Genomic DNA, 13,111 nt, shown 5'->3' on the forward strand with positions numbered 1-13,111 from the left:
TATCATATGACAGGCTTTCCATATCAATGAATAATCTGAGTCAAAGATTTACAATCAATGAAATACAACAATTTTAACATGATATACATCAATAAGACTTCAACCCATGTGGCATAGAAAATAAATGATTTCTGAATTATCATTTTGCTAGCAATTTACAAGCTTTCAGCCCTACCTAGCCTTCTGCCAATGCCAAACTGATACGAGTCATTCTCTACATGGCCAAAGGCACAAATCCAATACCAAAAGTGATACGAGAAACGCTCTACATAGCCAAAGGCTTCATACCAATACCAAAGTGAGACGAATCATTCTCTATATAGCCAAAGGCACAGAGCCAATACCAAAAGTGATACGAGACATGCTTTACATGGCCAAAGGTATAGCTTCATTATCATAATACAACGGGAAAGCACATTGCACATATAACACATAACATACAATTGTCCCTATATTGAACTCACCATGAAATAACTGAATGGTAAAACGATAATTTGGACAGCACTTCGTCTCTAAAAATGACTTTCTTTGACAAAACTAGGCATTTTAGTTGAAAATCGGGCTTTGTGCGGGCAGAGTTTCAACTTGAAAATATTATTTTCTCGGGATCTTCGGGCTCTCCGGGACTTGCTTACGATGCTAGGATGATATTATAGGCTTGGGGATTTTAGTGTAGCTTAGAAGAGAGTAGAAGGGTGAAAGAAGTAAAATTTTCTAAACAAAATCGGGCAGCCTCGCATCCTATTTATAGGGGACCGAAGCACCTAATTACGTTGGGCGTAAATCTTCGGTACACGGGGCGTACTGCCTCGAAAATATTTTCATTGGGCGTACGAAGTGGATCAGTTCGGATGCGTCAAGGCTACGACACGTGGCTCTCATGTGAAGGAGTAGGGAAGATGACAGACTCCGGATCACTTACACGAGTATGTTGGGCGTACTCCTTTGGACCAGCCTCGAAGTTTGTGCCCAAAACTTAAAAAATTCGTAACTTTCGCATACGAACTCCGATTTTGAGATTATTCTCTACAACTTTCGCTTAGACTCCATTAGCTAATTTTGAATTCATTTTTGATATTATATTTTTAACGGGTCGGGATAAGAAAAGTCAGTTAAAAATTCATAACTTCTTCATCCGACGTCCGTTTTCGTCTGTCTTTTTACCGTTGTAATACTATTGATGAGATCTTCGATTCTCGTTTAGGTTGTATTGGCTAAAAATTACTCGATCATTATTTCGAGTTTCGGGCTGTGTACTGCTTTGTCGAATCTTAGAAAAATCATAACTTCTTCATACAAAGTCAGATTTGGACGTTCTTTTTACGAAAATTATCGGTTTAATGAATACTACGAATTTCATTTAGATCACAACGGCTAAAAGGTAGTTTATCGTGAACTCACTTTCTATGTCATATGGCGTCTTTCTGGTTCTGTCGTGAAACTTTGATAAGTCATAACTCCTTGGTTATAACTCGGATTTCAGTGAGGTTTTTACCTAAATGTTTCTAACGATATAATTTACAACTGTCAATAACATTTTTTTTTACTTATTTCCAACTTAATTTTACATTTTCGTTAATTTCAATATTTGACTTTTGATCGGAATCTCATAAGACTTCCAATACTTTCCGAATGATTCTAAACATAGTTTTACTTCAAATCTCATAAAACTATCTTGTTTGAACTCAATGCTCAAAACCATATAATATTTAATAATATTCATTTTTTAAACTAACAAAACACGATCACTGAATATGTATGTTACAATTTTAAAAGTATAAAAATACACCCTTATATTATATAAGAATAAATGTCTAATATATTATATATGTATAAGAAAAACCAGTCTTACCGTTAGTAGGCCTCATTCACGAAGCTGGTCTACAAGGGGTGTTTAAGGAAGCGGCCTGTAAAATGACTGTCATTGGGTATCCACTCTTACCCACCGCACTCTTTACAAGTGGAGGGTCATTAGCCGAACGAGTAGGATAAGACTCTAAATCCTCATTAAAAGTATAATGAATTATAAAGTAACTAAACACTTTTATAAATTCCTAATCTTAGTTACTTTAGGAAAAATGTGAATTTGATGCTAACCCATGAAATTGCACATTGCACCTTATTGGTCGTTAGTGGAGCGCGTGTGGTTAACCAGCACACTAATATGGGACTAAAGAAGGATGGCTATAGGTAGCTTGTAAATTATCGTTGATTAATGGAGTGTGTGTGGTTAACCGACACATTGATTAGATGATAAATAACATCTTGTTGGGTCTAAAATATGGTTTATACTTTGATTTTCAAGGCTTTTGTAGTTTTCGGTCTAGGGCCGTAAACAATCTTGGATTTTAATATAGCTTGGACCGAAATCACATATGATTTTGGTCTGGGTATTAGGTTAGGGCCTTGGGTTTTAGTCCATAGGTATATATATATATATATATATATATATATATATATATATATATATATATATATATATATATATATATAGTGGAAGAGGCGTGTTTTAGGAAGTATGAATAAGGAGGGGACGTTCTAGGTGTGAGGAAGGAAGCCATTGTTGAGCACGTGAAGTTCTAGAGAGACGAAGTAGAGAGAAGAGTGTGAATGTTGTTTATGGAGTTTCAATCAAATCATTGAATACATTGAAGATTCATCTAGTTCTTCTTCTTCTTCTTCTCCATTCTATCTTGCATCATCCACATGATTGGGGTTCCACACCATCAAGTAGATCGGATTGATATGTTAAGCGATTTTGGGTCTTACAGTTGGTATCAGAGCTTGGATCGTATCAATCATTTTGGCAAGATCTTCAACGTTTTTGGACTTTTTCTTGAAGGTTTTTTCGTTTTTGATTAGTTTTGGACAAAATATTGGGTGTTTGTTCTTCGTGCTCTTCATAAAAATGACTTTTTGATCGAGTTTTGCACTAAAAAGGTTGAAAATTCGTGTTTTTGGACGAGTTTTGCGAGATCCAGGCGGCCATTTGGCACTCGGGGTAGGTGTTTCCGAGGAGCTCTCAGCCAGAAACACATTCTCGGTGGAGCGTCTTGGAGGTTCTTGGCCGAAATCGTGTGTGCGGTCCGAAGCGTTTACAGCCAAAAGAGAGGTTTGCAGTGGAGCAAGGTACAAAGGTTTTTGGTGGAGCGTGCGAGGGTTCTCCGACGAAAACTCGTTTTCAGTGTGCAACTTCACAGTTCTCGGTCCACAATATGAGCCTCACGTTTTCGGTTAGCAGACCTTCTTGATGCAAATCTTCTCGGTCAGGACCAAGAGGCTTCGCGATTTCGGTCCAAATTTCGTATTTTTAACATTTTTGGCCAAAAAATCAATTTTTCGAATTTTGAAGTTTCGTTTTCGGCATAAAGCTTTGACTTTTGATTTTTTACTTACTAGTTTGACTTTTGTCCTTAAAAATTGACTTTGACTTTCAATTTTGACCTTTGACTTTCTCATTTAATTTTCAAGTTTTCACGTTTGGCTTTTCGGTTTGACTTTTAAGTTTGACTTTTCAAGTTTCACTTTTAAGTTTGACCTTTTAAATTTCACTTTTAAGGTTGACTTTTGAGGTTTACAGTCAAAGGGTAGTTTTGGTAAACAATGAGTTCCTCAATCACTAAGGGTAATGAAACTTCATGTTCTCAATCTTATGAAGCTACAATTAAGTTTCTTTGTGATGAAATTGATATATTAAAAAGAGAAAACGAGGACCTTAAATATGAAAGATATACACTTAGGAAGGCCCAAAAACTCTTAAAAGAACAACTAGAGGCCAAAACCAAGGACTTTAGAAAACTTCAAGAAGAAAATAGCAACAAATGTGCGAATTATAAATATGTTCAGGAACAGCTTGCTAACTTGACTGTTGAACTTGATGCATTGAAAGCTAAATATAAAGATGTTGAATTCAACTTTAAGAAATTTGACGTGTCAAGTTAGGTAGTTGATGGTTGTCGAGGCCAACAAAATTAATAACCCTAAATCTTTTACACTAAAATAGTGTATAGTGGTAAAGGGGTCGAATCCACAGAGATTGGTTCAATTTATAACTCTATGAAAAATCTCTTTGTAAAAATACTTGAAAAATAACAAAAAATAAAATAAAATAAAATTGGGGGGTTTTGGTCTTTTAAAATACTTGAAATAAAACTAGAATTAAACTAAGATTTAAATGGACAATTCAACAAAAATAAGAATTTGATATACAATCAATAAGAGAAGGAAGGTTGACTTAAGGTTTCCTCACTTTGACTTTTTGATGAACATATCATTAGAATCCAATGGTGCAATACTTGTTTTAAATCCTCAATTTGGCTATAGTAATCCAAGGAGCTTGAGATTACCTAGACTTTTCTTAATTGTTGAAATGGCTAGAGAAGCTCATAACAATTTCCTTAGTTAAAGTCACTAATTCCAGATAGCATGTAATTAATGAAAGTCAACTAGCATTAAGAACTAAAAAGTCACCAAATCCAAGAGGAGTCAATTTCTTTCACTACCATGTTGGAGAAAATGTTTTTATGATTGTGTGAAGCAAAAACAATACAAAAATCATTTGTTGCTTGCTAATTTGAGGATCATTTACTTAACCAAATTAGCCAACTAATCACCACAAACACATTTAAACTTATGAATAAAAACATATTAGTAGTGATAATATGATAAAACACAAAACATTTCCATAAAGATTTAAGAACAAGTTCATGGATTCTTCAACATTCAACAAAATTTCAAAGGATTCAACAAAAAGTCAACCAAGATTAGTTTAGCCAAGCATGACTAAACTCAAAGAAACAAAGTTAGTTAAGATTATACCAAAAATTTGAAAAGAATTAAGAGATGAAAAGAAGATATTCTTGAAGTGTTCTTGGCCTATAAAAGTGCTCCATACTCTAGAGAGAAAGTATCAAAATCTGACCTCCAAGATAAGGCTAAAGAGGCACACCAACCTTCCCAATATAGAGCTCTAGACAAAATCCTAAAATTACCCCTTTCAGGAATCAACGCGAGCCGCGGGCTTTCTTACGCGGGCCACGTGACTTTGACGGATTTTTGGGCTCCTTCATGTCTTGGGCCCCTACAGCTTATCCATTGGCCCAGTCCGAGTCTAATAAACTTCTAGCCCATTTTTCTTCAAGTTCTCTTCAATTTGAGCCCAATTTGACTTTTCCAAATACTCCAAAGCTCTTGTAATCGCCCGATCATCACTCTCCACACACTCGAAAATTCTCCAGCATCTTGAAAATTTAAAGTTTAATTCTTCCAAGCCTTCAGGTAATTAACAAGCCCACTTGATGCATCATCTCCATAGTTATCAAGCCCAAAATTCTTGATGACTTCTAAGCCTAATCGCTTCCCAAAGATCCCGCTCGGCTACTCTCCATAAAACCTGCAATTATGCTCACGAAATTCGAAAGTACCCGAAAGTGGTCATAAAATAACAAAAAGGAAAATATGCATGGAAATTAACTAAAATGTGAATGAAATATGCTAAAATAAACTATAAAAAGAAGTAAATAAAATGAAACTATCAGTAGTTGCATCCATGATAGAAAAACAATTATCATTTAAAGATAATCAAACTAAGGGTCTAGGGTATCATAGTGTTCCACCTCCCTTCAATGCAGTTATACCCCACCCCTTGAAATCAATGAGGAAGAGACGCCTACTCAGTATGGCCAATCCCCTGTTCCTGCTTTAGTTAAGACTGAACAATCTGGGCCAACGGAGAGTGTTGGGGTGAAGGATACTAATGTTTCTACTTCATGTGTAGGTAAAGTAGTGGAAGATGAGGACAAGGAGAACAAAATTAATTCTAATTCTGTTGATTCAGTTGACTGTCAAACCAATGTCTCCTTGAACTCTGAATTTGTTTCTTCTAACTTAGTTACTTTGAATCAACCTGTTGTTGGTAAATACAGGCCATCAAAACAAGCGAAACAAATTGCTTGCTGCAAGTGTACATGTTGGAATAATCAGAGACAAGGCAAGGGCATTACACCAGGGGCAGGCAGAAACAACTCCTACGTGAAGAAACATACATGTTTTCGTTGTGGAACACCTGGACACATTGCCAGAAATTTTCCAAATCGTGCGTATGTTCCCTACTATGCACAAGGCTGGCAGAATGCGCAAAGAGGAATATTTTCAAAAAGAAACTCTTCGAGGTCACAATCGCGCAATGGTGGCTAGAACACGAAAAAGGCCAAGAATCCAACTCCCAAAGTCAAGAAGGGCATGCCTGCCAAGAAGTCCAACTCAAGAGATGCTCTAGTGAAACCAAAACCGGTTAGGTCAAAGTCATCTCTGTGATCATCATCAAGTTCCAAATCAAGTGATAAGGCACCCAACCGATCGAACAAGAAATGGGTTAAACCCGACTATAGATGGGTATCGAAGGTTCACACTCCCAAATCTTCAAATGATTCTAACATTTCTTCATCTTTTGTTTGTGATAAACAGGATATGTCATAGGAGAGAGTACCTTGCATAGATGACAAAGGTAAACCCAGTTTCAAAATGGACTGGGTTCGAAAGACCAAATAATTCCACACTCTATGTTGGAGCAGCCATGGAGGCATATTATCAGACTTTGGTTTGTTGATAATGGCTGTTCCAGGCACATGATAGGAGAAATCTCTCAACTGTACAACATTCATAACTTTGTTTGAGAGTATGTGTCCTTTGCGGGAAAGGAAGAAAGGAAAGGATCACAAATGGGGTTTGTACTTAACGATGTGAATAATTTTTGGATCTGTTCCGAGATTGAAATATGCATGCTGTTCTTAGACTATCTGGATGAAATTTCCATTGGTGAATTTCAGATTGAGTTTTCTTCTCGATACTCCTGAGTTTTTCTTACAATGATTCGCTTCAAAGACAAATTTTTATTTTTTCTTGCGCATTAAAAATATGTTTCTTTTGTAGGTGTTATTTGGGAAGTGATATGAAGCTTAGTGTTAAAGGGCATTCTGAAAATCGTGTAATGCACTAAATATGAATTGTATAGACTATGTGTTCAATGTGCAAGTAGGCACAAAGGATTCAAATGGACTAGACATGAATTAACAATGGAAGGACTTGACAATATGGACTGAGATAGTTTTATTTGGACTAACAATATGATGCTCGGGTAGATTGAGCAGTGAGATAAACATGAGAACCTGCGGGATACATTAAAATCATATGTATCTAGAACTGTGGCTTAACATTTCCTTGATGTATGGTATCATGACCTTAATTCTGGTACCGATAGGGTAACTGGGGGGTTTTGATAAAGTAGGTGTGTAGAAAATTGTTTTCTTGCTTTCTATCTGTCAGTCATATGTTGCTTCCTCTACGTGATTGGAACATATCCAACCTGGAATGTAACATATGCAACTCTATTTCTATGCACCTTCTTATCTATGCAATTCTTTCTATCTGTTAGCCATATGTCGTCTCCTCTATGTGATTGGAATAGATCCGACCTAGAACACAACATACCTCTCAATCCCTCTATTCCAGTTAGATGTATGTTATCCCTCTACGTGATTAGAAGAGATCCGACCTGGGTATAAAACATATGCATTTCTAAAATATGACTTCTCTCTTAGTGACTGTCTACTCACCTAAATTAAAGAGTTCTTTGGAAGTTCTTGATTACTGGGGTATATCGGGAAGTGGGGATCACGTTCTAGTACATCTAAAATTAAACCATTTAACATGTTGCCTGTAGATCTTGCTGCTGAATTTAAGTGGACAACAATATCCTTGGTCGTCGTTAGCTAAATGGTCTATTTAGGAATATAGGTATAACTGTCCTATCACTTATAATCTGTCAAACTCGTCAATATCATTTGTGTTTAAGTGGACAACAATACCGGTGATTGACCAGATCTAAACACGCAGGTGTGTGCTGATAAACGATATTGAATTGTTTGACAACTTTGATCCCAAAAGCATTAAATTTAGTTATTATTTTTTTATTAAATTTGTTCATAGTTTTTCTCTATGCATAAATTTCGGGGGAGAATTAAAAAAAATGAAACAAAAATCATAAAATTTAAAAATTACAAAAATATTTTTTTATCTCTGTTTTATTTCTTTTTCATAAAAATATGAAGAATCCAAAAATATTGTTTTTAAGTATTTTTCTTTTTATTTTTATTTCTTAGTTATCTCTTTTGTGTGCTAAGTTTGTTTTTTTAGTTTTTTTTTATCTCAAAGTTTTGTTTGTCTTAAAAAGCGAATTCAAAGGAAGAAGACTCAAGGAGACTGGATCGGAATTTTATGAGCCAAGGTTGGATCCTTGAACAACCGTGGTGACAAGGGTCTTTACGATCCTGTGATCCATAGGGTTTTTTTAGTCATTTGTTACTTTTCAAGGCGCAACGGTGATCATTGAAGAATTTCTCATTCGAAGGAACTGGAAAAGAAGATTAATTTTCAACATTCAATTTTTCAACCCCAGAACTAAGGTGAAGCTGTACTTGAAGATTATGTGACGAATTGCATTGAAGCCTCCTCAATCAATTTGCTGCTATCTATGAACCTGCTGAAGTGATCCAAAAGAATCGGTCTCTCTGTTATTCTCTCTAAAGATTCTCAAGCTGCAAGTGCTGATTTTTAAGAATCCTTATAAGAAGCCTCCACACCCAACGTGCATTCCAAATCAAATTTTGAAGAAAAGCCCATCCGTTCAAGATGAAGTCATTCACATAGAAGATTCATATGTTCATCTTGAAAGTTGTGAAGAAATTGAAGATAAAGACACTGAAGCCAAGCAATAAGCGAAGATTGGAAAGAATCGCAAGCTACAAACCCAGGGGGAGTTTGTTGGGTCAAAAGAAAAGAAATCTATAAACCAAGGGGAGATTATGTTGGGTTTTGAGCATTCTAACACTCCTATGGTGTACATGCAACCCTATAAACCTTGGATCTATGTTTTCTCTATTATACATGCAAATAAGATCCGTCCAAGGCTTAAATCCTAACTAGCATATTATGAAGCTCTTATACTACAAAGTACTAGTTAGATGACATACCTTTTGATGTAGCTTGATGTCTTCAAGCTTTAAGAGCTTAGCCCCAATAGTGTGGAAGCCTCAAGTGGAATCACAAATCACCAAAACCCCTTGGAAGACTTTAGAGAATATGGATACTTGGTTCTCTCTAGTGAAATCGGCTAGACCTCTTAGTGTACCCACACTAGTGCCAATTTCACCAACCAAGGACATCTTTATATAGTATGGTGACTAGGGTTAAACCCATGACCTTTCATTTCATATGATTCATGGGTTAAACACCCCATGGACTATCCATGAAAGCTTAGCCCACCCTAAATGAACTTGGCCCATTCCATATATATAAGAGTCCATATTTAATTAGTTCATTTTGATCACTTAATTATTCTAAATTAAGTCTTGATCAATACTAATTAAATAATATGATTCCATATTAATATATTAGAACTTATAATATATTAATATAAATCATAAATATACTATTCTCAAAAGACTATCCATATAAATTGTGTCGGTGAAGTGCAACCCAAATGGACCATGTCGGGTCGGGTCAAGTACATACCAAATATAGTTAGGACTTAGACATTAATCCAACAGTCTCCCACTTGGATAAGTCTAAAACTATTATTGAGTATGACTTCAAAACCTAACTGGCAATCGTAGCTCTTAAAGCCGCTGTCGAACTCTGATCTTGTCAATGAACTTGTCCATTAGATAAGGGATCATATATTCCTCTATTGTAGATATCATATGGACTGAGACATGGATTATAATCATTCTCTCTGTCCATTTGCTGTTTCCCAATTTCCGATTCATGATGACTGATTGATTGAACAAATCAAATCAGTCCTTGTTTGGCCAAGCACTCACATGTGTCATCATTAAATCATCGAGGGGCCCAAGATATCGCTTTTATCCTGAAGGTAAAAGGAATGGATAAACTTCGACTCATATGGCTTATTCTACTACTTGTTGAATCATACACAAAGGCACGTTTTACAACATCGAGTTACCAATGCGTTTTCGTGCAATCAATGTACTATCAACTCATAGTAACAACTCATATCTTTAGGTTTGAAGAATATAAGATATTATCGTCTCATGATCACTCGTGATAAAATCCATGAAGTGATTCAAATGAGCGCGGGTTGAATCCAATACTCAGAACTTATGAGCACTCATGAGTGTTGTAGCACAACTTTGTCCACTAACTTGGACCTCTACAAGCCAACCCATGACAATTTTGATTCATATCTACTTTCAACATATGACCGACTATGGATGGTTTGAATAACTTAGTCATTCCGAAAAAATAACCTAGTTATTATGGAAGTCAAAACATGCAAAGTGAAACATAAGAATGAATGAATCTAATATGGTATCAAAACCTATGAATATAAATAAAACACTTTCTATTTATCACCATACTGATTACTCGTTATTCATTGTTTCGGTTTTATCAACTTTATACTTGAATTAAAACACTAGTTATCTCATGCTCCAATCATGTAGACTATGTTTTTCTAAACAATAGTTTTGCCATACACCAAGTATGCACTCTATGTTTGTCTATGATCCTTACTTTTGTGAAATAAACCAATTGACCAAACTTTCAATGACTCTAATTTCACACTCCCAAATCAAAATATGTTAGATTTAAAACTTAAAATGCACTACCCTCTTGCAATGAATGTGTAAAAAGTCATAAAAACTTGTCAACAACCATTACAGGGTATTCCAATGAAGACCTACTCCATGGACACAAAGCCTTATGTTCAAAGTATGCATTGCTTTGAACATGCTTCTTGCACTAAGTTTTTTCTAATCTTACACAGATTGCTTCCACCTATGAAGACAACTCTATATTCCCATTTTGACTACCACTTCTGAACAAGAGTTGCCTCTTTTCAAACTATGTCAATATGGTCCTTCCAATATTAACAGTATACTTCCAACTGTCCTTGAGCAACCAATCTTTGGTAAACCTTAGATTGTCCTCGACAATTGCTTAATCACTTTAGTTATATCCAATTCTTGACATTTTCCTCCTTAATGCCCCAGCGCATTTTGAAAATTCAGAAAGGATAAATACTATAGCACATGTAATCGATCTTGTACCCAAAGTAAATAGGACACGATTCATGATGTTTCACATAAAGACATGGTTCTAGACTAGTCTTTTGCCATAATAACTTTTGTTTGCCATATTCTCAAAATTTGACTATGAAAAGGGATGCCGTAATCATAATCGAATTTTGAGAACGCAATATATAGAATTTCCTTAAGTTGAGCCAATCCAACATTAAATTCATATATATATATATATATATATATATATATATATATATATATATATATATATATATATTCTTGACTAAAATGATTAAAATCTCAATCTAAGCCTTTTAGAATTGAAATGAAGTATAATTTCCTCTCCCTTAATTATAGCAAAACAACCTTTTCAACCCCTGCAACCTCACGAATTGAAACTTTTGTTTTCTATAATTAACATTGCTAACTTGAAATACTTATCATAATTATCATGCTCCCACTAACATGATGATTATTAGCATAACACTTATGCTCCCACTAGCTTTGACATGTACCCAGAAATCAACTGGACTTCTAGAAATCAATACTTTATTGACTTTCTTACCAAAGTTCAGATTTCTGATACTAGATTGCCTTGATAAGACTTTATCAATATCATACACCTCTCTTAGATAGCTCACAGGTGTGTCTAAACAATTATGAACAGGGATGCCGTAATCATAATGTTTAGACCTTTTGTCATTCCCACCATTGCTATCTACTCAAAATCTACTTAGTGGAAGAGTTTCCTTACCATCATTTTCATGAATCGAAGAGAAACCTTATGACATTTAGATTTTATGGTGTAAGTGTTCCTATCCATGTGAATTTGTCAAAACCATAATCACAGGACTAGGTTAGTGACAAATCCTAACTCATATGGATTGAACTTGTGCAATCTTAACTTCTTGACACCTAGCAGCTCAAGGACCTGTCATTGCTTCCAAGTAGCTATGCAACCAATTGAGAGCATGTAGAACTCAAATGTATAGCCAATTTAACTGGACTGGGCACAGAAATGTCAACAGGATAGGTTGTAAGCCTCTAGTTGTGTGCTAGTGATGAAATACAGGTTTTTGTTCTTGATTACTTCTTGAAACCCTTTCAGGATCTTTTAGACTCCCACTGTCTCCTTGACCTATAAGACTTTCTTGCCAAATATTCAAGAGATAGTATGGATTCTAATCAAGACAGACACTTCACATAATTGGCCTAAGTTGGTCTTTGTTTTATCCAAAACATCACAACTTACCAATTTAAAATGTACAAGAGTAGAAAACTTTTACTCTTACATTTGACAAGTGTTTTAAACCTTTCTTTAAGATATGTCACTCAACTTACAGTCTTGGAGTATGACTCTAAGACTTGTTTTGAAACGAAGTATGACTCATCTTCTTGATTTGACCACTTCAACAATTCATAGCTCCTCTTCTTAGCTATCAGAATGCACTTAGAGGATGAGTTGTGATAAGGTCTCTTAATCATTAAGATGATCATATAACATGATATTAAAGTACTCTCCCATCTTTTTAGATTTGAGAAACTTTTATCCTTCTGCCTAATTTGATTCTTCTTATTCGTTCTGTCATACATTGAAATTTTTTCAATGTTTCAAAATTATACTTAAGCTTGTAAGTATAATCATATTTACTAAACCTTAGTAAATCATGACGAATAGTCTTATCAGTCTTTTGTGGTGGACTTAATCAGTGCACAAGAATGTGTACTCGATCCCTTAGTCCTCTACTTAACTCACAAATCCATGTGAACAAGTAATAAGTCTTAATTTTCCAATGCTTGAAAGTTCTCATACATCACACTCAACACCTTGTATGATTCCAAGTTTTGATGCAACTGAAACTTGGGTGATGAGAATATTTCCTTATTTGGTAAGTTTAGACACTACCACAAATGAAAGAATCAAATTCATATTTCCACTCTGACTATTAATGAAATCTTATAAGTAACAAAAATTTTCACAAATGCCATTGTAAGGATATTTTAAAATAAAT

This window comes from Lactuca sativa, chromosome 4 (genome assembly GCF_002870075.4).
Source record: "Lactuca sativa cultivar Salinas chromosome 4, Lsat_Salinas_v11, whole genome shotgun sequence".
Lineage (NCBI taxonomy): Eukaryota > Viridiplantae > Streptophyta > Magnoliopsida > Asterales > Asteraceae > Lactuca > Lactuca sativa.